General features: G+C 44.5%; 1 protein-coding gene across 3 annotated transcripts in view; it reads left to right on the top strand.

Moving 5' to 3' along the window:
• The window catches only part of LOC121541577 (leucine-rich repeat and immunoglobulin-like domain-containing nogo receptor-interacting protein 2), a 347,768-nt gene that overhangs the window by 64,185 nt on the left and 256,151 nt on the right, over nucleotides 1-27,432 (top strand). For all 3 annotated transcript variants that reach the window (XM_041850691.2, XM_045207494.1, XM_041850685.2), the window contains exon 2: nucleotides 383-454. The gene's annotated coding sequence lies outside the window, so the exon portion shown is untranslated. The remainder of the gene's footprint in view (nucleotides 1-382; nucleotides 455-27,432) is intronic.

The raw sequence follows: 27,432 nt of genomic DNA, 5'->3' as shown, positions 1-27,432 counted from the left end.
TTCAAGTCACATTGTAAAAATCTCCATTCAGCGCAGTGTTTGGAACCAACACTATCAAATGTTTTGTTTGAAATCAATCTAAAAAATTTTTTTTGGTTTTGTTATCTAATTTTCTCAAAAATGAGCATGTTGTTTGATTCTCATTCTGCTTTTTAGTTCACTCTATTGCAAACTCTGCAGGAGGCTTCTGTAATCCCATTCTCCGTCATTTAGAAATAATGGAGAGAAGTCACTAGACACTGTTGGAAAGCTATTGGATGACTTAGTGTCCAGTGAACTGACAGGCTAAATCTCTGTGAAGCTCTCCTGTCATTAACATAACATCTCAACCATTAAGGATATCCTGACACTAACTCTGCCCTTCTCTCTCTCTGCCTTTCAGACTGACTCTTCAATGGTCCCTCATCTTCTCTAGCCAGAAAGGAACCATGTCGTCCGCCCATGTTTTGATATGGTAAGTTGCCTTGTTACGTCAGTGTTACGCAGGGCTAGATTCGTCCGGAGGGCTAAAACTGCACAATATTCACGCTACAATGACTTATTACATATTTTGATAGTCACATGTTTGCCCTGATTATTCATCATTGGCGTCATAGCCCCACAAAAAAAGGAAAGGTTCATCATAGACTGTACATAATTGGCCACAGCCACTAAATACATTGTTTTGAACAGAAACAAAATATACATATTTTCCACTTGGTAGCTCCGATTAAGGGGGAGGATGTGGGACATAGTCAGAGTTGATTAAAAGCAACTTCAATCTGCAATTTTTTGCCTCTTCACCCTTGTTGTCCCTGCTTGTTATAAGTAAAGGGAAAAGCAGTGGGTGGCTTTTCAAAGGTGTGGGTGTGGGTGTGTGTGTGTCTGTGTGTGTGTGTGTGCATGCTCTTCACACAGCTTTCAAATACTAATATATGTATGCCAACAGTGGAAGCACATAAAAAAACAACACAGCCTTGACATCCATATGTCAAATCAGCATTAAGAAGAGATCAGATGAAAACAAATGAAACTTTGGCTTTAAGAGACTAAAATGCAATGCAGAGCCTGAAATGCAATGAATTTGAGGTACTGAAATGCAATGCATCTCTTTCAACCCATCAAGCTCTATCTATCCGGTGATGCAGAAGCATAGACCCGAAGGACCGAAGGTTATCTATTTGAATGCAAAATGCACAGTAAACCACTAATGCAATGGCATGCATGCTATGTGTGTTACCATATACAGCCATTTGCAATGTTCATTTTCATGTTTCGAAAAAAGAGGTCATCAACATAAAGGTTTAATATGTTATTCACATGATTATTATCAACATTTCCGATCATTACAAAGCTTTCCATGTCAATTGCTCTTTTTTGTAAGTATAAATGGTTTTATTACAGCAATACCGGGTTACGTCAATTACACATATAACAAATAAGATATGATCAGTGTTTCCCGGGGAAATAGCACACACGATGTAACTCAGTGGATTTGTCTTTCTACTGCAGTAGTCTTAAGACTGAGGCAGTATAATTAATTGATGGAGGGCTTAAGCATCAGGACAGGGTGGCTCTAGGTGAATAGGTCCCTAAGGCACTGATCCAGGATCATTAAACTCAAACCCAATACAAATCCTCCCATTGTGTGCAACAGCTGACTAGAGGCCTGTGCCAACATTGTACTGGGAATGGTAGGACATTGTACATTGGGACAGAGACACTGGCACAGCACACAGCCAATTACTCTTGTACCAATAGTTTATACCTGTTTTTCTCTGTTTATATTGGTGTCAGAGAGTAAGGAAGTCAACGATTCTACAATAATAATACTGTGTTTCCTTTCCACTGATGACTGCAGGGGAGTTTTTACAATAGGTAAAGGCAACTAATTAAATCTGGAATAATACATCACTTGATGCTCTGGAGCACTGTTTTAATGTTATTGCTATACCTCTTATAAAAAGGAAATAGAACTCTGGAAAGAGAGTTTGTCACGAAACTGAAGGCCCCAAATCACTGTTACAGGCTCATTGCCATAAATAGGTTGATGGTGGTAAAAATGACGCACATGCACCGAAAGTAATTATTGTATTTTACGTCCATTCAGAAACGTATAATGCCAAGGTCTTACAGATGCTGGGTTTATGTATGTCCTGCTTTGTAGCCAGATAAAGTTTGCTTTCTGAAATACAAATGGATGTGCCCTGTAAAAGATGAATAAGGCTGTCCTGACAAAAATTGGAGCATGGGTCCCCTTTGATGAAGGCAATGGCAGAATCCAAATGTGAGAGGAAAACCCAGTGTTCTCTCTGATAACATCCTACAACAACAATCAATGTTGTTGTTGGAAATATTACATTTTCATTTTAGTCATTTAGCAGACGCTCTTATCCAGAGCGACTTACAGTTAGTGAGTGCATACATTATTATTTTATTTTTCATACCCTCCGTGGGAATCGAACCCACAACCCTGGCGTTGCAAACACCATGCTCTACCAACTGAGCGACATCCCTGCCGGCCATTCCATCCCCTACCCTGGACGACGCTGGGCCAATTGTGCGCCGCCCCATGGGTCTCCCGGTTGCGGCCGGCTACGACATCCACTAGGATCTCTAGTGGCACAGCTAGCACTGCGATGTAATGCCTTATCTGATCAATCTGACAGGAGCAATAGCCAATTCCGTCTAGAGACCATTCATCTCTTCAAAACATCTTTACTGATTTGAAATAACTATTGAACATTATTAAAATGTATGTGTGTGAGCCTGTGTATGAAGGACTTTTGTTTCATAGGCTATTGCATATTTCAGGCAATTATGACCATTGTGCAACAGGAGGAAATGCTCACATGAAAATCTTCCCACCAGCCCGCCACTAGTTGTTGATGGGCAGATTTCCGCCAAATCAATACAGGTGCAAATCTAGCAACAGACAAGCATCGAGCCAACAAGCCGGCAAACAAGCAAGCAAAAAATAATAAACAGCAATAGGCCTAAGCAAAATACAAAGTGTCTAAAGAACATCAAAAGTTGTTTTGTTGTTGATTTGCACATAAAATACCACATTAATATAGTTTTTGTTAAACTCAGACCCAGTGACTCAGACTTCAGCCATAGGGACTCTTGGGTGCTTCTAGCAACACGAGTGCATTTACGGTGCATTCGGAAAGTATTCAGACCCCTTTAATTTTTCCACATTTTGTTACATTACAACCTTCTCCCAAACCGATTTAAATTGTTTTCGCCTTATCTATCTACACACAATTATAACAGTGTCTGGTTTGTTTTGAGGGAACATCTATACCAAGACAACCACAATGCTCCATGATGGACTAAAGTGACCTTAATTTGATCACTGTTGTTGCTGCAAAATGTCCTGCACAGCAGGAAATGCAAACTTGTAGTGTATTCAATGTTTAAAAAGGCTTCTAAGGTTTGTAATTTCCACTTTAACATTTCAGACTTGATTTGCCGTAACAAAAAATGTATCAACCCCTACAAACAAATGTCCATTAATTATAATCCACATAATAATTCACATTTCCTGCTGCTGTGGAATTATTTTCCTGCTGTAGCAAACTGGCTCAAATTAAAATCCTACATCTGTATATGTCAATGAATGTATACTATACCTTAGGAGTATGCATATCCTAAACCCTAATACAGATATTTACCTGCCGTGGTAAGCTGCTAACCACGTCTTTGCACATCTCCCTTCATCAGCTGTTGTTATTTTTAGAGCGCCCTCTTATCTTTTTTCTCCTGTGAGGGAATGTAGTGAGGCGACAGCAGCACTATTGGGAATCAGCAGCCGTACTCCTGTTTGAAACTACGCTAAAGCCTTTGAGGAGACCGTTGAACATGGGCAATGATCTCTAAAGGACGGGCGGCTCAACCGCAGCATTACAGCAAACGCTGCAGGGAAATCTCCCCCATCATGCCCCTCATGAGCATCCTCCTCCTGTGGAGATGGAAGCCTTAAAGCCGTGGTAGAAAAAAGCGTCTTACTACCTTAGAAGACCCTGGAACCTATTCAGACGTTGTATCTGGGCTCCCCTGAATCGAATAAGCTCCTCATGTTCATCTTCCGTCAGATAAAAGCAGCATATAACAGTTGATGTTATATGCTATTCAAAATACTACACAGTAGTATTTTGAATAGCAATACTCAATGGGGTAACATTATATTACAGTCAACCAGCTTTGCCTATTATTAGAATATGGCAATCATATTTGTGGCTTTCTAATGCATATAGTCATTTCTATTACATTATACCTGAGTCTATTTCCATGCAATATGACAGTCAAGGAAAATCTCCTGTAGTCCTGTGTAGCTCAGTTGGTAGAGCATGGCGCTTGCAACGCCAGGGTTGTGGGTTTGTTTCCAACAGGGGGCCATTAGGGAAAAAATATTTTAAAACAACAACAAAAACATTTATGCACTCACTAACTGTCAGTCGCTCTGGATAAGAGCGTCTGCTAAATGACTAAAATGTCATAATGTCATCACAAGAAAGAAAAATTAATTCCTTCAAATAAATAGATTCGGCTATTTCAGCCACAGCCGTTGCTGACAGGTGTATATAATCGAGCACACAGCCATGCAATTTCCATAGACAAACACTGGCAGTAGAATGGCCTTACTGAAGAGCTCAGTGACTTTCAATGTGGCACCGTCATAGGATGGCTGAATGGAAGCAAGTCCCCACAGAAATGTTTGAACATCTAGTGGAAAGCCTTCCCAGAAGAGTGGAGACTGTTATTGCAGTAAAGAGGGGACCAACTCCATAATAATGCCCATGATTTTGGAATAAAAAGGGAAAAAAGCCCATAGGATTGTAAGGCGGACAGATTTACTTCAAGCGGAAAATATATTGCATGCGAGAGAGAGGGTTTGAGAGTTACTCATCAATGTTGAATTAACCAAAACACGAGGAAGGATACTGAACACGCTCACGGGCAAATTGACCTGGGATTTTCAATGTGACTCCTTCCCTTTGCTCGATCCCTTCACCATCTCTCTCTCTATCTACCCGTCTTCCTCTATCTTCCTTCCCCTTCCCTCCCACCATCTCCCTTTCTCACCACTTCCATCCATTAAAGCCACCTCCCTCCCTCCCTCCCTCCCTCCCTCCCTCCCTCCCTCCCTCCCTCCCTCCCTCCCTCCCTCCCTCCCTCCCTCCCTCCCTCCTTCCCTCCATCCATCCCCTGTCTGTTCCATCTTCCTTCCTCTTCCTCCCCCTGCCTGGCTGCAGTTTTCTCCACACAATTAGTGAACATTACCTACATGCATGTTTGAAGAGCAGGAGGCTTCCACTGCCACTGTATGTCTGGTGAGATAATGGAGGCTGAGAGAGTGCACAGGGGAGCCGAGGTGCTTCCACATGACCCAGCCATCCGCCGCTACACTGCCGTACTACACCACACAACTCTCTCTCTGTCTCTCTCTCTCTCTTTCTCTCTCTCTCTACAACCCACATGCATTAACACCACACCACCCAGCATTCAGGAGACGGAAGAGGGGAAAACATGCTGTGTTGATCTACGGCATTTGAAAAAGGCTTGTATTGTAACTTCCTTAATGTATTGCTCGCTGGAAAATACCGTTTAGAGGCGTTTAATGGTGTTTTTTGCCTTAGAGAAGTGCTTAGAGATTGGCAGTTGCTTGGTGAAGGATTAGGACATAATGATGTGACAAATATACAGTTCATTCGGGAAGTATTCAGACCCCTTCCCTTTTTCCACATTTTGTTACATTACACCCTTATTCTGAAATGGATTGAATTAATATTTTTCCTCATCAATCTACACACAATAACCAAATGTAAAAAAAAATACAAAAGAGAAATACCTCATTTACATAAGTAGTCAGACCCTTTGCTATGAGACTCGAAATTGAGCTCAGGTGAACCCTGTTTCCGTTGATCATCCTTGAGATGATTCTACAACTTGATTGGAGTCCACCTGTGGTAAATTCAATTGATTGGACATTATTTGGAAAGGCACCTTTCTATATAAGGTCCCACAGTTGACAGCGCATGTCAGTGAAAAACCAAGCCATGAGGTCGAAGGAATTGTCCAAAGAGCTCCGAGACAGGATTGTGTCGATGCACAGATCTGGGGAAGAGTACCCATTGAAGGTCCCCAAGAACCCAGTGGCCTCCATCATTCTTAAATGGAAGAAGTTTGGAACCACCAAGACTCTTCCTAGAGCTGGCCGCCAAACTGAGCAATCGGGGGAGAAGGGCCTTGGTCAGGAAGGTGACCAAGAACCCGATGGTTACTCTGACAGAGCTCCAGAGTTCCTCTGTGGAGATGGGAGAACCTTCCAGAAGCACAACAATCTCTGCAGCACTCAGGCCTTTATGGTATAGTGGCCAGACAGAAGACACTCCTCAGTAAAAGGCACATGACAGCCCGCTTGGAGTTTGCCAAAAGGCACCTAAAGGACTATCAGACCATGAGAAACAAGATAATCTGGTCTGATGAAACCAAGATTGAACTCTTTGGCCTGAATGCCAAGCGTCACATCTGGAGGAAACCTGGCCCCATCCCTACGGTGAAACACGGTGGTGGCAGCATCATGCTGTCGGGATGTTTTTCAGCAGCAGGGACTGGGAGACTTGTCAGGATCGAGGGAAAGCTGAACAGAGCAAAGTACAAAGAAAGCCTTGATGAAAACCTGCTCCAGAGCGCTCAGGACCTCAGACTGGGGTGAAGGTTCACCTTCCAACAGGACAACAACCCTATGCACACAGCCAAGACAACGCAGGAGTGGCTTCAGGACAAGTCTCTGAATGTCTTTGAGTGGCCCAGCCAGAGCCCGGACTTGAACCCGATCGAACATCTCTGTAGAGAATTGAAATAGCTGTGCAGCGACACTCCCTTTCCAACCTGACAGTGCTTGAGAGGATCTGCAGAGAAGAATGGGAGAAACTCCCCAAATACAGGTGTGCCAAGCTTGTAGTGTCATACCAAAGAAGACTCGAGGCTGTAATCGCTGCCAAAGATGCTTCAACAAAGTACTGAGTAAAGGGTCTGAATACTTATGTAAATGTGATATTTCATATAATAATTATTATTATTATTATTGTTATTATTATTTTTACCTGTTTGTGTTTTGTCATTATGGGGTATTGTGTGTAAAAAAAAAAAAGGCTGTAACGTACATTTTAAAAAGAAAAAAATCAAGGGTTCTAAATTCCTCCGAATGCACTGTATGTAAGATTGGATTTAAGGCATAACAAGGCAACACTGCGTAATTACAATAGTAGAGGGGCAATGTCTATGCAAAAATAATAACTCAATCTAGTGTTCTAATTGGCCACTAATTACTCAGTCAGTTTCATAGACTAGTCTCTCAAATCAGTTCACTAGAAGGCATATTTTAGGGCAGTCATCATTCATGGGGTAACAGTATGTTGTTATCAATCATTAAAACATTGTTTTGGTAATTTCCCAAGAAAAGAATGCGCAGAAAAATAAGGGGAAGGGCATTGATTGGTTTCGAGGCCCATTGCCAAGGGTCTATCCATCTGGGTTTCCCCTCTCTCTTTTCTCCTCAACCCTGACATCATCAGGCAACATATTAATCATTCAATCATTTTGCCTCTCTCTACTCTCTATCCTCTCAGATTTTCAAGAGGATGCTCATGAAACAGTTTTTCTTCTCCAGTTCTGAATTCTTTAGACTAACATTTAAAACTACAATATAAACATTGTAGCTGTAGTGCTTCCCTGTAACTACGGTGAGTCATTAAAAGCAGGAAGTCCAGACTGGTGTTTTCTCTCAACAACCCGAACTTTGACCTTTCCAAATGTGCTGATCACAGCATTAATGCTAACAGTCCTTGTAAATTATTGAAATTCAGCAGTAAACCCCACATATAGCTCAGCTAGCCTGGCACTGAGATAAAAACTGATTGTGCCTACACTGTCTTTGTCCTCCTGAGAGTAGACCTTTTATTTTCCTTTTGTGAAGGACTGGCAATTTTAATAGGATGACTGTTCTCTTCCTCTTTTACTGTCAAAGGCTACGAGGATATCTCTGTCCCAGAGGTATAATTTTGGCTCTTCCTGTACTCGACTCCGACAGTCCGGCAATGACTCTTCTCCGCGCTTGTAATTGAACAGTAAATCTTTTCAGAGTTTTATTTTTCTCCTCTCCACTCCTTCTCTCTTAGGCGCTACAAGGAACAAAGTGACACTGTCCACCATTTAATTGTCTTTGCTTATTGGCCAGTAAATAAAATTAAATGTCAGCCCCACCATTTTCTCACTCTCTACATTCCAAAAACATCAGTTATTGAATGACTGTAAATGGAGCCTTATGTAGGATCATTAACGTAATATCCATTTGATCCAATGGACCAGATCTCTGCCATCTTTAACGGTTTAAGCCTTGGGGTCTTCTTCCATGTCCCTGATAGTTTAATGAAAGTTATTATTTTCCTCACTTAGTCTCCCGTTAGTGACTCACTTGCTGATTGAACTTTAATGCTTAATTAACTAGTCGTGTGCCTTAATTGCATGGCTTCCACAGACCCAAGGACAAGATCCCCCACCTCCCCCACCTCGCCAGATGTAGAGGTGGTCTGATTTGGTCTCATGTCTTGGTCTCTGTCCTTCAGCTTCTCTATGCTGCAGACTGTCTTTGAAGGGGGTTCATTGTTCTACATCGGTGTGTTATTGGTCCCGGCTGGGCCAAATTAACAGATGGGATCCTGCGTCGTCTGCTGACAATCATAGCGCATTAAATAGGTGCAGATTACACTCCCTGATTCGAAAGCATAAAAAGTACGAAGTGAAAGAGAGGATAGAGCGGGGCGCCTCAGAGAAGAGGAGAGAGCGGGGTGCCGCAGAGAAGAGGAGAGAGCGGGGCGCCACAGAGTGAGTGAGTTGTGTGTGACATAAGAAAAGGACTCCTAGCAGCTCCGTCCTTTGGCAAAGGCTAATTAAGCCCAGGTCTATGGCATAAGGAGGGACTTAACGAGGCTGTTTCAAGAGGGCTGGGCTAATCAAGGAGTGATTCATGTTTCAAAGTGACCAAATTGCCCATGCTACACGGTTAGGCTATTCCTGTTTGACTAGCATGTCTCACTGAAGTCTCTCCTTCAACAAAGTGCACCTGTGTTGTTGTCCCCAGCTGAATGTGTTCCCTTCTCTCCACTGTTGTCATGTGTCAAGATGAATAGCCCAGTGTGGAAGGTAGCTGTCATGCTAATAAAACGTTTATTTTATAGATTTTGTGCGAACAGTGCGACTTGTACTCAGGCTTTCAATGAAGAGTGAGAACTTCAATTTGACTTAGAGACCGGTTTACTACTGCCTCAGGCAAAGTGGTAGAAAGACAGCTGGGTACTGAGTTGTAATCTGCAGGAAGAAAACAAGCTTTTCATCAAAGTGAATTTACTGTTTTCCCAGTGTGAAGCATCTGTATATCCTGGTAAAAGTTCCTCTACAATAGGATTGAAATGAAAGGAGACTCAAAGCCCCACTGTGCTATCAGGGTGGATAATAACAGCTGAGGGCTCAGATACAGGTGGGAGGGCAGTGACAGAAAATGACACAGTTGTAGCCCTGAATGAGGTACCGAGATAATCTGTTTACCCATTGAAGTTCTGGTCGCACTCTTTTATTTCCCAGGAGAAGTAATCTAGACCCATAATCTCTTCCAAAGCATACACCAACCAGACTGATCACAGCTAACACCAACCAGACTGATCACAGCTAACACCAACCAGACTGATCACAGCTAACACCAACCAGACTGATCCCCACGGTAACCTAAATATAAGATAATTATGTTGTTGCAGGGACAGGCAGACAACACAATAAATATAATATGTTAACCATTTATGAGGCTATACACCTCCAGGATGGTAAAAGGGGGAAAAGTATGGAGCATTGTATGTAACAATCAGATTGTAAAGGGTCTCGAAGTACCTCATGTTGACGACACCAGTATAGTGTTGCTACTGAGTGGGGAGCATCGAGTAGTTCCTAAAATGGACACTTGTTTCATACCAGTTTAATTTGTCAATATACACTCAATTCATTTATTTGGTGTGCTCTGTCTCTACACACAAGATCATCACTTCCCTAACTGCATTCCACCTTCCATCCAACCGAGTAGTGTGTAGTTAGTGCAGATGTCCTCAAATGGACATCGTGCAGCTGTTCCATTTCATAGCTGTTCCATTTACTCATATGAACTCAATGCCTTTGTTTGTTGTGCTACATCTTAACACACAAGATCATCCCTTCCCTGGCTGCAACCCACCTCCCGTTTGCCTTTTAGAGGAGCATACCAGCTGCAGGACTGAGGTGCTGCATGGGTGGATCTCCAAGATAGCTTACAGTCAGCAGCATGGTGCCATGGGGTGAGCGAGGTGGCAGAGCATGAAGGGATACATTAGGTGTCATGCAGCTGCAAAGTGAACGTAAATACCTTATTCAGCCACTTAGCGAGCTGTTAGAGAAGGAGGAAGAGAACATTGGAGAGATAGAATGGGGGGCAGAGAGAGAGACTGAGAGGCCAACAACATGCGTGTCAAGGGAAATCAGCCAACAGCATGCATGTCAAGGGGAATCAGGCTCAAGAATGTCCTTGTGACCTCTTCCATTCAAATGTGTACTTTTGAGACTTTTGGTTGCGAGAGTGTTGTTTAAGAGGTGTATTTCCCCTCTTGCTGTAGTTATTTTTGTAAGGATTTAGGTGTGGATGCTCTGTGACAGTATGTTCAATTAAAATCATAGTCATTTCAGTCATTTCAGTATTATATACTTTAGCATCAAATAACTTGAAAGGACAAAAGCAAATTGATGTTTGATGGCAAAACGCTGTGAATGTACAATACTAGTAATCCATAAATTGTGGTCTTTGAACGCTGTGGTCTTTAGATCCATCAAGATTTAAGTGCTCAAAGTTCCAGTTCTTTCAAACCTAGTCAAGCACAATGACAGTTAGGGGAGTGATTATTGATTGTATTGATCCAACACTTCCACAAAAATGTATGTCCAATGCACGCCAGGATTCTTCTTCTGGCTAGAACCTCAATGTTCTGATGCCAAGAAGCTTAACGTCACTTAGAAAGCTTGGCAAAAAGCTGTTGCCTGTTGGGTCAAATGTGAGCGCGGGTTAGCAAAAGTCAAGCATGCATTTCCCCCAGCCGATAAGAAAATGGAGACGTAGACACTCGATGGCACCTTCTGACAACATAATCAATCACCTGAGATATGGTTGCATCAGATGCAGAGAGAGTGGGGGATTGTGGGAAGGCTAATATCACCAACCACCACTGTGGCTTATTCCAGCAACATGATTGAAAAGGTCTCGGTGACAGTGTATTGTTCAATTGACCAAATATCACGCCTCATATCAATTTATTTATCTGATTTAGTCGACACTGAGTAGTTTAACCTTTGGATACTAGCATTTTCATACTGCATCAATTCCAGTTACCTAGGCACAAACACTCAATGGGAAATTGATAGATTGTGGCCCATCTGTCATGAGTAATCTATAAGACATTCAGCTCTCTCTCTCTCTCTCTCTCTCTCTCTCTCTCTCTCTCTCTCTCTCTCTCTCTCTCTCTCTCTCTCTCTCTCTCTCTCTCTCTCTCTCTCTCTCTCTCTCTCTCTCTCTCTCTCTCTCTCTCTCTCTCTCTCTCTCTCTCTCTCTCTCTCTCTCTCTCTCTCTCTCTCTCTCTCTCTCTCTCTCTCTCTCTCTCTCTCTCTCTCTCTCTCTCTCTCTCTCTCTCTCTCTCTCTCTCTCTCTCTCTCTCTCTCTCTCTCTCTCTCTCTCTCTCTCTCTCTCTCTCTCTCTCTCTCTCTCTCTCTCTCTCTCTCTCTCTCTCTCTCTCTCTCTCTCTCTCTCTCTCTCTCTCTCTCTCTCTCTCTCTCTCTCTCTCTCTCTCTCTCTCTCTCTCTCTCTCTCTCTCTCTCTCTCTCTCTCTCTCTCTCTCTCTCTCTCTCTCTCTCTCTCTCTCGCTCTCGCTCTCTCTCGCTCTCTCTCGCTCTCTCTCGCTCTCTCCAGTCAATTTGTATTTGCTGTACACGTGTCTTTATGTTGCCGAGCCAATAAAGGGGATGTGACGGTTTGATTGACAGGGCAATGTTCCAAGAGAGAGACTGGAAAATGATCTGAATATTCAACATGATAAGGACTGATTCTACTCCTCATGTAGTCTCCAGAATATCTTCAGCTAAAGACAGAGGGAAGGGAAAAAAGAGTGTTGAAAATGTAATTGTGTTGAAGTCACAGTTAATTGAAGACGATGTGGAATAATCTATTAACAATGCTGACAGACCGTCAATTGGAGTTCTATTTTGTGAGGAGACCTCGAGCTGAATTGAATTACACTTGCAGAGTTGACATGGAATCTCATCAAGTCCACCCATTCATTAGTTTGTTTAAGCAACACCTTAAATTAGCTGGCGTCACAATGACCTTGAAGAAACATGGGGCGCAATTGCACATTTATGGAGTACATCTAAACCTACATTAATGTATTATCTGCATTATTCATGTTTTAATAAAATGCATATATACATATTCAATTATTCATGGTTTAATAATATGCATATATGCATATTCCATTATTCATGAAATAGCTCTATGTAATAGCTTAATATGGGCTGTGTAAATTCATAGGTATTGTTAAATATTTTTGTAAAGTTTGTCAGATGTTTGACGAGTAAACCAGGCAAATTCTAACGAGGAGATTAGACTTTGGTCTTGACTTATTGCCGGTGTGCTTTGATGACTTTATTGAAAGGATGACTCTTGATAGTGCCATGGTTGTCCTTGAAACACTAACTTCAGCGATGATGAGCCTCCATGCCATGTTTCTTTCGGAGTAGCTGACCCCATGTATTGACTGAGCAACTGGGTGTTCAACAATTGAGAGAGCAGGTCATTCCGTTAACTCTGGTGCATCGAGTACAACACCTTAAATAAGACGTGGCCATCTCATCAGCTGTCTAACTCCTCAGTCCTTTGAAGCCATTTCTCTGTGTCTCATTTCCCACAGTATTGATGTCTTTAAGTGAGCTGAGCCTGAGGGGACTGGATGTTTTATAGATCGCATGCAGGGTGTCTGGGGTCAGAACACCCCCCACTAGTGCTCCTAGTTACTCAATAAATTGTGCTGTCATAAGAGACATAGTCATTATTTTGGGTGAGGAAGGACACTTTTGACACTTTCTTGCCAATGAGAATGAAGTTTGCTCATCTTTAAATGTAAACCAGTTAGACGTGTTGTTTTCAAATGATCTACCAACGTCTCGTGTCACACTGAATGTAAGTAATTGTTTGGAATGGAAAATTAAAAACATAGTATATGAAACTGTCTCTACTTTGAATTTATAAGGGGTAGGAAACATAATTCACTAAGCAATGATAAGAAGTTGGACTGCTCCTGGCGAAAATCAACGATAAGCCTCAGATAAATTGTGGAAAGAATTGGATTCCAAGTCCTGTGAAATTAATAACAAACTGTGCCATTAGTCATATTTGCTTCATGGGTCTACATTACTTTCTTATTTCTCCTAATTCTCTTTCATCCTTGCCTCATTCTGCACATTGAGGTATAAAACTTTCCTAAGTTTAAATTCTGGCGAAAGTACACATTGGCCTACTTTTTGAAGCGTGCCAAATCGCATTGATATAGATCTTTCTTGTAATTCCAAAACCATGGTGATGATGGTGTAACGTATCTTACAATTGTGAAAAACACTCAGAGGCCAGTTTATTATGTACACACTGTTCACGAAAATGGTTCACTCCTGGTTCATGCCAACTGAAAGATGTTCCGCAACAAAAGAAAATCAATTCAGTTACTCTGCAACATAGCCAAGGAAGAGGGTGGGGAGGCATGCCCCGGTAGTCTAGGAGCTAGGTTGCGTAAGAGAAAAGAGGACATAAAGTCAGCCATTTAGGATAGCATGAAAGAGGTCTAGAAGTGTATGCTTTGTTCAACAATCAAAGGCAAAGTGTACTCTGGAGAGAGAGGGTCAATTTTAAGTTTTGTGGATGTAAGCCAGAAAACCAGTTTTCCAATCAAATGACATACATAGAGTCATTGGGTGGATACTTTCTTGAGTTGCCCCACTAGCACACAGCAAATGCACGCTAACACACCAAAATCCACATACTGTAGGTGTGTACTGTGTAAACCATACAGGGTGTTCACCCATACAATTATTATTTCATTCAGTGTTTATACAAATATACTGAACAAAAATATCAACTCAACATGTAAAGTGTTGATCCCATGTTTCATGAGCTGAAATAGAAGATCCCAGAAATGTTCCATATGCACAAAAAGCTTATTTCTCTCAAAGTTGTTTACATCCCTGTTTACATCCCTGAGCATTTATCCTTTGCCAAGATAATCCATCCACCTGACAGGTGTGGCATATCAAGAAGCTGATTAAACAGCATGGTCATTACACAGGTGTACCTTGTGCTTGGGACAATAAAACGCCACTCTAAAATGTGCAGTTTTGTCACTCAACACAATGCCACAGATGTCTCAAGTTTTGAAGGAGCATGCAATTGGCATGCTGACTGCAGGAATGTCCACCATAGCTGTTGCCAGAGAATTGAATGTTCAATTCTCTACCATAAGCCGCCTCCATTAGAGAATTTGGGAGTATGTCCAACCGGCCTCACAACCGCAGACCACGTGTAACCACGCCAGCTCAGGACCTCCACAACCGGCTTCTTCACCTGTGGGATCGTCTGAGACCAGCCACCCGGACAGCTGATGAAACTGAGGAGTATTTCTCTGTAATAAAGCCCTTTTGTGGGTAAAAACGTATTCTGATTGGCTGGGCCTGGCTCCCAAGTGGGTGGGCCTATGCCTTCCCAGGCCAACCCATGGCTGCGCCCCTGCCCAGTCATGTGAAATCCATAGATTAGGGCCTAATTTATTTATTTCAATTGACTAAGTTCCTTATATGAACTGTAACTAGGTAAAATCGTTGAGCGTGTTGCATGTTGCGTTGATATTTTTGTTCAGTATATATTCATTCAATAGAGAATTGCATCGGAAAAACAACAGTCCAAACCCTTTGTCTCTACCATATATGGTTAACAAGATACAGACTATTTTCTCAGAGAATTTAGAATGATTACAGTGAATAGAATGTAATTATGGCCGTGGTGAAATAGTGGTCGCTGCTCAATAGAACTCTGTCACTGCTGACAAGCTAGCTGGTCACTGCAGGTTTGTGTGTGATAACATGGGGTTTTTCTAAATTAAATCCACGTAATACAAAACAAAATTGGATCTATATATTTATTAATTTATAAAGCTAAGCAGACTGAATTTTAATATCTACCCTCTCTGAAGACAATCTGTTCCAAATTTCATGGTGTATTTCTGAGTATTTCCCTTTAAATCGCCATAGAAATGGCCCCTCTCAACATTAATTGACCGGGGTTAGAGGAATAGAAAGCCACAGATCTGGTGATGAAAATGATGAGGGTATTAAGTTGATGTTGACTGGTCCAAAGGCCGGAAAACCTCCAAATGTTACCACCTCCCAACGCCGAGTTTAGGCACAGCCTAAACTAGCAATGGCCACGACACTGTTAAGCACAAGCATATTAGGTTATAATATTGTAGAGAACAATCTAATGATTAAGTGAATGTGATTCATAATGACATAGGCTAAAGAAAACTAGGTTTAGACATTAATTTAGTAGCACGCTCTTGAATTTACCGGTAATTCACTACATTCTAGAGCAGTGAGTGAACGCCCGACAACTTATATAAAAATATCTAGAAATTAGTCCACACCTGGTATCAAAATGCATCTTCTGCCTAATTTACTCTATTTTAGAGATGTGTGCCATGCATCAAATTCATCCATGCAGAGATGTGCACCATGCATCAAACTCGCCCATGCAGATATGCGCGCCATGCATCAAATTCGTCCATGCAAAGATGTGCGCCATAAATCAAACTCATCCATGCAGAGATGTGTTCCATGCATTAAACTCATCCATGCAGAGATGTGGCTCATTGAATATGGCCTAAATACAGGACACATGTCAATACCAGGAGTCTCTCAGTGGCACGATGACAGGAAAATAGCATTGTTGTATTTAGGAATAAAACATGTGTTCTTTTTTAGGCAGTACATTGTTGTCTGATAAGAATGGAAGAAGTGTGTGTGCGTGCAGCCAGACTACGGTAATTAGTCAACTTAGCTCTGCGCGGTCAAGGGGTAGCTGACTGTTGGCTTCCTCTGCCGCAATCAAAATGCCAGAGGTTTTTCTCTCACTCAAATATGGCTAGAATTACCATCAGCGATTACCTGCAGAAATTATATAATTTTTTCCCCGTCCCTCCTTGTCTTCTGTGTGGAGAAGAGAAGGCTGGCTACGGGTCACAGAGAGGGGTCAGAGCTTGTGTGTTTCCCAGTTTTTACCATCTGCTACTCAGGACCTTGTCTCAAAGTCCAGTCATCATTGCAGAGTAATTGTGGTAGAGCAGTCACCGCCCTAATCCAATGTATGCTAAAGCATTTTCACCTTTCCTTCATTTGCTAGGCTGCTAACAGGTCGTAACTGAATCCTACAGAAAGACAGATAGTTGGGGAGTCAATACTGTGTTGTACATTGAAAATACTGGTGAAATCGAAAGTGGGTCAATGATCGGAAGATACATCATGAAATACTCCAAGTTGATTTGTTAAGATAAATCTACCTTAAGTAGTCTTCTCAGACCTGGGTAACGTTGGACTATGGCCACACAGAGATATTCACAGTGGATAAGCTACACCGTATATACAGTGCCTTGCAAAAGTATTCATCCCCTTTGGCGTTTTTCCTATTTTGTTGCATTACAACCTGTAATTTAAATATATTTTTATTTGTATTTCATGTAATGGACATACACAAAATAGTCCAAAGTGGTGAAGTGAAATGAAAATAATAACTTGTTTCAAAATATTCAAAAAAATAAATAATGGAAAAGTGGTGCGTGCATATGTATTCAACCGCTTTGCTATGAAGCCCCTAAATAAGATCTGGTGCAACCAATTACCTTCAGAAGTCACACAATTAGTTAAATAAAGTCCACGTGTGTGCAATCTAAGTGTCACATGATCTGTCACATGTTCTCAGTATATATACACCTGTTCTGAAAGGCCCCAGAGTCTGCAACACCACTAAGCACGGGGCACCACCAAGCAAACGGCACCATGAAGACCAAGGAGCTCTCCAACCAGGTCAGGGACAAAGTTGTGGAGAAGTACAGATCAGGGTTGGGTTATAAAACAATATCTGATACTTTGAACATCCCACGGTGTAACGATCCCGGCAGTCTGAGTCGGGTCCTGTCTGTGGACTAGTTTTTATGTTCGTGATCTCCAGTTTCCCGAGGGTTCTGGAACGCTCCGGGGAGCTCTCTTGATTTCCGCACCTGCATTCCATCAGCAATCTGCACACCTGGTCCTGATCATCACCCTTCTTAGGCTCTGGCCTAACATCCATTCCCTGCCGGATCGTTAGCCATGAACAGTAGGTTTACCAGAGTATCAGTCTTAGAGCCTAGCGTTAGTTTTGTTGTTTTTGCACCTTGTTGGTTTGTTGCTTACTTACCTCCGTTTTGTTCCATCTGCAGTCACCCGTCCGGAACCTTCATCCAACCTCTGCCTGGTGGTGGCGGCTGCCGACCCAGGATGGGATCAACCACTGCACCCCCAACAACTAATCAACGCCGCCCGCTCTGTTCCCTGGATTATTCAGCATCACTCTTGAATTTGTAAATAAACACTCACCTTCGTTTCAACTTACCTTGTCCTGGTCTGCTTCTGGGTTCTGGCTTAGCAACTCGTGACAGAACGATCCGGCCAGTAATGAACCCAGCGGACCTGGACTCTGTTCGCCATGCCATTACCCAGCAGGAGAAGATGTTGGGCCATCATAGCACGGTACTACAGGAGATCGCGTTGTCAGTTCGGAACCTTTCTACCGGTCTGACGGAGGTCCAGAACCAACGCAAGTTTCCGGTGGAGGATCCACTACCGGTTTCACCCATCTCGCCTGCCGCTTCTGGAGCTGTGTCCTTCCGTGAGCCCAAGGTTCCGACGCCGGATAAATATGAGGGGGAGCTGGGAAGATGCCGTTCCTTCCTTATGCAGTGTGGATTAGTGTTCGATCTACAGCCCTACTCTTATGCCACAGACAAGGCTAGGATAGCCTTTGTGATTGAGTTGCTGCGTGGTCGAGCGCTGGAGTGGGCTTCAGCCGTTTGGGAACGACAGGATCCCTGCATGGCTTCATACCAGGGGTTCACGGCCGAGATGAGGAAGCTCTTCGACCATTCCGTCCGAGGGAGGGACGCAGCTAGGCGCCTGTTTTCGCTTCGCCAAGGAACTCGTAGCGTGGCCGACTTCGTGATCGAGTTCAAGACGTTGGCTGTGGAGAGTGGGTGGAATGAGGAGTCTCTGCAAGCGGCCTTTTACCAGGGTCTGTCGGAGCAGCTCAAGGATGAGTTGATCTCCTATCCGGAGCCTAGTGACCTGGACAGCTTGGTAGCCTTGTCTATTCGGGTGGATAATCGAGTCCGAGAGCGAAGGAGGGAGAAGCAATGGGTCCCGTCCAACCGATCAGCTTCTCAGGTTCCAGTCGGGTCGTCAAACTGCGCGGCTCGCTAAAGTTGGGAGGACTTTTAGCGAGCCAGTTTCGACCTCTCAATACCTCTGTCAGACCCCGTTTCCCGGCTACCCTTATGAACAGGAATCAGAGCTTAGCGATTAACGCTTTTGTCGATTCAGGTGCCGATGGAAGCTTTCTTGATGCCGAGTTGGTGGAACAGCTGGGGCTTTCCAAGGAGCAATTGCCGGAAGCCATTGAAGCGACCACTCTGAACGGCAGTAGTCTGGCACGTATCACGATGAGGACTGAACCGGTTAAGATGCTGTTGTCGGGGAATCATTCTGAGATGATTTCATTCTTCATTCTGCCGTCTTCCCATGTTCCTCTGGTCCTTGGATACCCCTGGCTGAAGGAACACAATCCCACGTTCGATTGGGTGACGGGCAAGGTAACGAGTTGGAGCCTTGATTGTCATGCTAACTGTCTCAAGACTGCCTGTCCCCATTCGGTTCCCAGTCAGGTGATTGAGGCTAAACCCCCCAGATTTGTCCCTGGTTCCCGAGACATATCACGATTTGGGGAAGTTTTCAGTAAGCAGAAGGCTCTGTCACTTCCTCCCCACCCGACCATATGATTGTGCCATCAACCTGTTCCCTGGAGCTGTCTACCCCAAGGAAGGTTATACAGTATCTCCCGACCTGAACGTGAGGCTTTGGAGACCTACATCAAGGAGTCCCTAGCTGCTGGTCTCGTTCGTCCCTCGTCATCACCCCTGGGGGCAGGATTCTTCTTTGTGGGGAAGAAGGATGGCTCTCTTCGACCGTGTATTGATTATCGGGGGTTGAATGACATCACGGTCAAGAACAAGTATCCCCTGCCCTTGATGAGTTCTGCCTTCGACTCCTTACAGGGTGCTACGGTGTTCACCAAGCTAGACCTACGCAATGCGTATCACATGGTCCGGATCAGAGAGGGGACGAGTGGTTGACGGGTTTCAATACACCGATGGGTCACTTCGAGTATCAGGTGATGCCGTTTGGACTGACCAATGCTCCAGCGGTATTCCAGAGTATGGTGAACGACGTCCTGAGAGATATGATCGGTCTCTTTGTGTTTGTTTACCTGGATGACATTCTGATCTTCTCGAAGGAACCTTCCGACCACGTCCAGCATGTCCGGCAGGTTCTGCAGCGATTGTTGGAGAATCGCCTGTTCGTGAAGGCCGAGAAGTGCGAGTTTCACGCCCACACGACATCCTTTCTCGGGTACATCATCTCCAGGGGAGAGATTAGGATGGACCAGGAGAAGGTTAGAGCGGTTCTGGAATGGGCCCAGCCCGGTACGAGATTGCAGCTCCAGAGATTTTTGGGGTTTGCGAATTTCTACCGCAGATTCATCCGGGATTACAGCCGTGTGGCCGCTCCGTTAACTGCCTTGACTTCCAGTATCAGGACCTTCAAGTGGAATCCGGAGGCGGATCGGCGTTTCTGGATTTGAAGAGGCGATTCACTAACGCACCGATTCTCTCTCAACCGGACACGGCCCGTCAGTTCGTCGTTGAAGTGGACGCGTCTGATGTGGGAGTTGGCGCCATCCTGTCGCAGCGATGCTCCACGGACAGTAAACTCCATCCCTGCGCCTACTACTCTCGTCGCCTTTCGCCTGCGGAGAGGAATTACGATGTGGGTAACCGGGAGCTTCTCGCGGTGAAACTTGCCTTGGAGGAGTGGCGCCACTGGTTGGAGGGGGCGGAGCAACCGTTTATTGTCTGGACTGACCACAAGAATCTTGCTTACGTGCAATCGGCTAAACGTCTCAACTCCCGTCAGGCCAGGTGGGCGTTGTTTTTCGGACGATTCAAGTTTTCCCTGACGTTCCGACCTGGATCTAAGAACGGCAAGGCGGACGCCTTGTCCCGGATGTTCTCCAAGACGGAGGAGAGTGGGTCCAAGACCGAGACAATTCTCCCCCGGAACTGCGTCGTGGGAGCAGTTATGTGGAAGATTGAGGAGGAGGTGCTGGCGGCCCTTCGGACTCAGCCCGGTCCCGGTAACGGTCCACCCGGTCGGTTGTTTGTGCCTGAGTCGGTTCGTCCTGCTGTCCTCAAATGGTCCCACGCCAGCAAGATGGCTTGTCACCCTGGCGTGGCTCGGACGATGGCGTTTCTTCGCAGACGTTTTTGGTGGCCTGCCATGGCCGAGGACACTCGGGGTTATGTTGCTGCCTGTCCAGTGTGTGCGCAGAATAAGGGTACCAATCGGCCCAGCTCTGGACTACTTCACCCCCTTCCTATTCCCCGGCGACCATGGTCGCATCTGGCCCTGGACTTTGTCACTGGGTTGCCCGCTTCTGAGGGGAACACGGTCGTTCTGACTATCGTGGACAGATTCAGCAAGTTCGCCCACTTTGTGCCAATTGCCAAGCTTCCCTCTGCCTCGGAGACGTCCGAGATCCTGGTTAGGGAGGTTTTCAGGGTCCACGGGTTGCCCAGTGATATCGTTTCCGACCGTGGCCCTCAGTTTACCTCTGCTGTCTGGAAGTCCTTCTGTTTGGCCATTGGAGCTACAGTCAGTCTCACATCTGGTTTTCACCCCCAGTCTAATGGTCAGGCGGAGAGAGCCAACCAGAAGATGGAATCCACGCTACGCTGCCTGGCCTCTTCCAACCCCACCTCCTGGGTCTCTCAGTTGCCTTGGGTTGAGTATGCCCACAATACTCTCCCTACATCTGCCACTGGGATGTCTCCCTTCCAGTGCCTGTATGGCTACCAACCTCCCTTGTTCCCTTCTCAGGAGAAGGAGCTCTCAGTGCCTTCTGTTCAGGCCCATATTCGTCGTTGCCACCGGACCTGGCATCGGGCCAGAAAGGCACTCCTTAGAGTTTCGGACCGGTATCAGCTCCAGGCGAATCGTCGCCGGATCCCCGCTCCCACCTACACCATCGGAGATAGGGTCTGGTTGGCCACACGGGATCTTCCTTTACGGACTGAGTCTAGGAAGTTGTTACCGAAGTTCATTGGTCCGTTTGTGGTGGAGAAGGTGATCAATCCGGTGGCAGTTCGACTCAAACTCCCGAGGACGCTCAGAGTCCATCCCACCTTTCATGTCTCCTGCCTCAAGCCTGTTTTCCTCAGTCCTCTGTTGCCTCCTCCGCCTCCTCCTCCTCCTCCTCGGATGATCGGAGGTGGTCCTGCCTACACGGTGCGTCGCATCATGGATTCCAGACGGCGGGGCCGGGGTTTCCAGTATCTCGTGGACTGGGAGGGGTATGGTCCTGAAGAGAGGAGTTGGATTCCGCGGCGACAGGTCCTAGATGCTGACCTCATCAGTGACTTCTACCGCCTCCATCCTGGCGCTCCGGGAGTCCGCCCGGTGGCGTTCGTCGGAGGGGGGTACTGTAACGATCCCGGCAGTCTGAGTCGGGTCCTGTCTGTGGACTAGTTTTTATGTTCGTGATCTCCAGTTTCCCGAGGGTTCTGGAACGCTCCCGGGGGAGCTCTCTTGATTTCCGCACCTGCATTCCATCAGCAATCTGCACACCTGGTCCTGATCATCACCCTTCTTAGGCTCTGGCCTAACATCCATTCCCTGCCGGATCGTTAGCCATGAACAGTAGGTTTACCAGAGTATCAGTCTTAGAGCCTAGCGTTAGTTTTGTTGTTTTTGCACCTTGTTGGTTTGTTGCTTACTTACCTCCGTTTTGTTCCATCTGCAGTCACCCGTCCGGAACCTTCATCCAACCTCTGCCTGGTGGTCGGCGGCTGCCGACCCAGGATGGGATCAACCACTGCACCCCCAACAACTAATCAACGCCGCCCGCTCTGTTCCCTGGATTATTCAGCATCACTCTTGAATTTGTAAATAAACACTCACCTTCGTTTCAACTTACCTTGTCCTGGTCTGCTTCTGGGTTCTGGCTTAGCAACTCGTGACACACGGAGCACCATTAAATCCATTATTAACAAATCGAAAGAATATGGCACCACAACAAACCTGCCAAGAGAGGGCCGCCCACCAAAACTCACAGACCAGGCAAGGAGGGCATTAATCAGAGATGCAAAAAAGAGACCAAAGATAACCCTGAAGGAGCTGCAAAGCTCCACAGCGGAGATTGGAGTATATGTCTATAGGACCACTTTAAGCCGTACACTCCACAGAGCTGGGCTTTACGGAAGAGTGGCCAGAAAAAAAGCCATTGCTTGAAGAAAAAAAATAAGCAAACACGTTTAGTGTTCGCCAAAAGGCATGTGGGAGACTCCCCAAACATATGGAAGAAGGTACTCTGGTCAGATGAGACTAAAATTGAGCTTTTTGGCCATCAAGGAAAACGCTATGTCTGGCGCAAACCCAACACCTCTCATCACCCGAGAACATGTTGGATCTAACTTCATGCATAATCATGTGACATTGTTTTGAAATGAACACACCATTAACAGCATGTATTTTGGCAACAGCACCATGGGTGTTCAAAGTTTAACTGTCACATGTAGTCAAAAGGTGGTAGGGGCCATGTTTTAACTCATACAGTATTAGTAGCATTCACACACGAAGGAAAATATGAACCACATTGGATGTCCCAAATGGCACCTTATTCCCTACGTAGTGCACTACTTTTGACCAGAGCCTTATGTAAAGTAGTGCACTACATAGCGAATAGGGTACCAATTGGGACACAGTATTTCTTCCACTGCAGAGTGTTAGTGATCTACAGTACGTAATTTCAGAGTAGTGTGTCTTTTTATGTACATTATAATACTGAAGTGATGAGACAGATGGCTCCCAGAGGGACAACAATATATCATTACAAATGCTTTTTATCCATGGGGTGTGGTTGATACATGGTGGCATGTAACTGAAGTCCAAGTCATCATTGAAATATATGTGGAGGTTGTGCGGAGGTTGTATGGAGGTTGTATATGGGTTGTATGGAAGTTGTATGGAGGTTGTATGGAGCACTAGACCCCATAAGGGATTATCTATTGTAGATTGTTTATTTAAGAGGCAATAACATCAGCAGGTAAGTTTATATTGGTATTGCCTCCAGGCATCTGTGAAAGAGTTGTTTCATGTTACATGTTATGTTATGTTAACAATTTTAAGTGTTATGTTATGTTAAGACTATTACATATTATGTTAAGTATGTTACATGTTATGTTATGTTAAGAATGTTACGTGTTATGTTAAGAATATTATGTGCTATGTTATGTTTAGAATGTTACGTTTTATGTTAAGAATGTTACGTTTTATGTTAAGAATGTTACGTGTTATGTTATGTTAAGAATGTTACGTGTTATGTTACAGTATGTGAAGAATATTATGTGTTATGTTATGTAAAGAAAGTCACGTGTTATGTTTAGAATGTTACGTGTTATGTTAGGTTAAGAATGTTACATGTTATTTTAAGCATTACAGTACAGTGTCCAGTCTGAGACCACCTCCTTGTGAGGATGAGGCTGTCCTAAAATGGACACCATACCAATAGTTAAAAACACACAACGCAAGTGAGCCTTGATTAGACAATGTGTTAAATTGGGGTGACAATTGCCTTCTCTTTGGTGGGAAATATGTGGTCAGCTGTGCTTCTGATCCAGTGCTGTTTTTTTTTCTCCTACCAGGGAATGACTATGCCTCTGTTTTCTCCGTCGGACCCAGGTGCCATTAATATGCCTCAGCTAGCCCCTATCAGGTTTCAGTACATACCGAGTTAATTGAAATCAATAGATAGAGTAAAACACTCCTAAAAAGAGGGAAAATCTATGTGTTGCTTCCCTCATTATCAGAACTGAAGCATAGCCCATTGGGTTTCACTCACTCTCCCTATTGATTGCGAAAGGCCATAATTTGCTTTTGTCCAAAAGTCAGCTTTTCACCCCATTAAGCTCTGCTCATAGTTTCTCTAGACGGAGAGGACCTTCAGCTTCATCATCATTAACACATGCCTTGGTCATAACACTCGCTAGTCGCTAGCTAGATGGAAAGGAGAGAGCATATAGATTCCACCAATCCCTCTTCTCATAGCTTGGCTAATGATTTGCATAATTGTCTGATGGTTAGCATTAGGCCTCATGGTTGAAAGTCACTGGGAGATGAGAGAAGTTGGCAGATATCTTCTGCTGCTCCATATTACTGAGATGGCTGACAGCCATTTTGAGACAGGACTACTTGTAAGTGGATGCGGCCTAACTGTAAAGCAAAACTGCTTTTTTACACATTTGAGGAATATAATGATGATGTGTCTAAAGAGACTATATTAGTAGACATCTAAATGTAATCCTTGCTGAAACTCAGATGGTCTTTCAACATAATGTTTGGTCTGATCTGCTCCAGTGATATTTAAACCAAAAGGGAAACACAGCAAACATGTAGACTAGACACATAAGAGGTCAATTAGGGTAGTCATCCAGATGCGGTAAGCTCCATTCTGCAGTTGGATAAAGTTCAGAGTAGTTTAAGAGGATCTGTGAGAAAAAGTCAAGTTTAAGAGATTATCATTTTGCAGAGAAATGCCTACATAAGTGCAGCATTTTGTGAAAGCACACTGAGAGGCAATTCTAAAGGCACAGCAGTTGGGAGAGGAGTAGAGTTAACCTGAGAAGGAGGTATGTCTAAACATGTAACTTTTTTGCTTTTAAATTAGAGTACCGTATTTTCCGCACTATAAGGCGCACCGGAGTATAAGCCGCAGCAGCCAAATTGAATGATATTGAATGATGTGTACATATATAAGCCGCACTGGACTATAAGCCGCAGGTGTTTTAATGTTTAATTACCATATGTAAGGGTTCGTGCACAGAGGGGATTGTCGGGAAAGAGACAAACTGTCTCGCTCTCATAATGTCTCTCTGTCTTGCTCTCTTTCTGTCTCTCGGTCTGTCTCTCGTACCACTCTCGGTTCCACTTTTACTTTTGCGCGCTACCTGTCTCACTCTTTTCTGGCCTCCAGCTTTTCCTGCTGGAGCCCGCCGCTTAAAGGTGGGGGGCGCGGACCGGTCATAGAGCCCATAGAGTTAAAGTTGGTGGACTGTAACCTGTAAAATCCATAGATTTAGGAGGTCTTCTAGTGGCCGTTAGCTGTAAAAATCCATAGATTAGCCGCACCGTTATATAAGCCGCAGGGTCGAAAAATGGGAAAAATACGGTATGTATGCTGTAATTATTAAATCATGATTTGTGACTATGATATTTCAATAAAACAATATGACACACACACACACACACACACACACACACACAAACAAGAACAAGTTTGAATACAGGCTCGGAGAGCACCTCATTTTGACAACTCTGCCAGTCTTTCGTTTGGTTAAAAAAAGAAAAGAGTAACAGGATCTGTCTGCAGTCCCCAGTCATCGATCTAAGAAGAAGCTCGGCATTTGATGCAGAGTAAAGATTCAAATCCCCTATTGATCCACAACGAATGTGTCTGCTGACTGTCAGTTGACCAAGAACACAGCTAGATGCAGATGGCAAGTGAACCTTTCATCCTTTGGTATCCACAAGAGAGGGGGGGAGAGTGTGTGTGTGTCTGAGAGAGAGAGAGAGAGAGAGAGAGAGAGAGAGAGAGAGAGAGAGAGAGAGAGAGAGAGAGAACAGTATCACAGCCTGTCTGTTATTGGTCTAAACCATGTTCACACATGATATTGTTTGAACACTGTGCTGGAGATGGGTAGATTGGTATGAACTGACACTGTGCTGGAGATGGGTAGATGGGTATGAGCTGACACTGTGCTGGAGATGTGTATGAACTGACACTGTGCTGTAGATGGGTATGAGCTGACACTGTGCTGGAGATGGGTATGAACTGACACTGTGCTGGAGATGGGTAGATGTGTATGAACTGACACTGTGCTGGAGATGAGTGGATGGGTATGAGCTGACACTGTGCTGGAGATGGGTAGATGGGTATGAACTGACACTGTGCTGGAGGTGAGTAGATGGGTATGAACTGACACTGTGCTGGAGATGGGTAGGTGGGCATGAACTGACACTGTGCTGGAGGTGGGTAGATGGGTATGAACTGACACTGTGCTGGAGGTGGGTAGATGTGTATGAACTGACACTGTGCTGGAGATGGGTAGATGGGTATGAGCTGACTCTGTGCTGAAGATGTGTATGAACTGACACTGTGCTGGAGATGGGTAGATTGGTATGAATTGACACTGTGCTGGAGATGGGTAGATGGGTATGAGCTGACACTGTGCTGGAGATGTGTATGAACTGACACTGTGCTGTAGATGGGTATGAGCTGACACTGTGCTGGAGATGGGTATGAACTGACACTGTGCTGGAGATGAGTGGATGGGTATGAGCTGACACTGTGCTGGAGATGGGTAGATGGGTATGAACTGACACTGTGCTGGAGGTGAGTAGATGGGTATGAACTGACACTGTGCTGGAGATGGGTAGGTGGGCGTGAACTGACACTGTGCTGGAGGTGGGTAGATGGGTATGAACTGACACTGTGCTGGAGGTGGGTAGATGTGTATGAACTGACACTGTGCTGGAGATGGGTAGATGGGTATGAACTGACACTGTGCTGGAGATGGGTATAAACTGACACTGTGCTGGAGATGGGTAGATGGGTATGAACTGACTCTGTGCTGGAGATGGGTAGATGGGTATGAACTGACACTGTGCTGGAGATGGGTAGATGGGTATGAACTGACACTGTGCTGGAGATGGGTAGATGGGTATGAACTGACACTGTGCTGGAGATGGGTAGATGGGTATGAACTGACACTGTGCTGGAGATGGGTATAAACTGACACTGTGCTGGAGATGGGTAGATGGGTATGAACTGACACTGTGCTGGAGATGGGTAGATGGGTATGAACT

Source organism: Coregonus clupeaformis, chromosome 3 (genome assembly GCF_020615455.1).
Source record: "Coregonus clupeaformis isolate EN_2021a chromosome 3, ASM2061545v1, whole genome shotgun sequence".
Lineage (NCBI taxonomy): Eukaryota > Metazoa > Chordata > Actinopteri > Salmoniformes > Salmonidae > Coregonus > Coregonus clupeaformis.
This window is presented reverse-complemented; position numbering and strand designations above follow the sequence as displayed.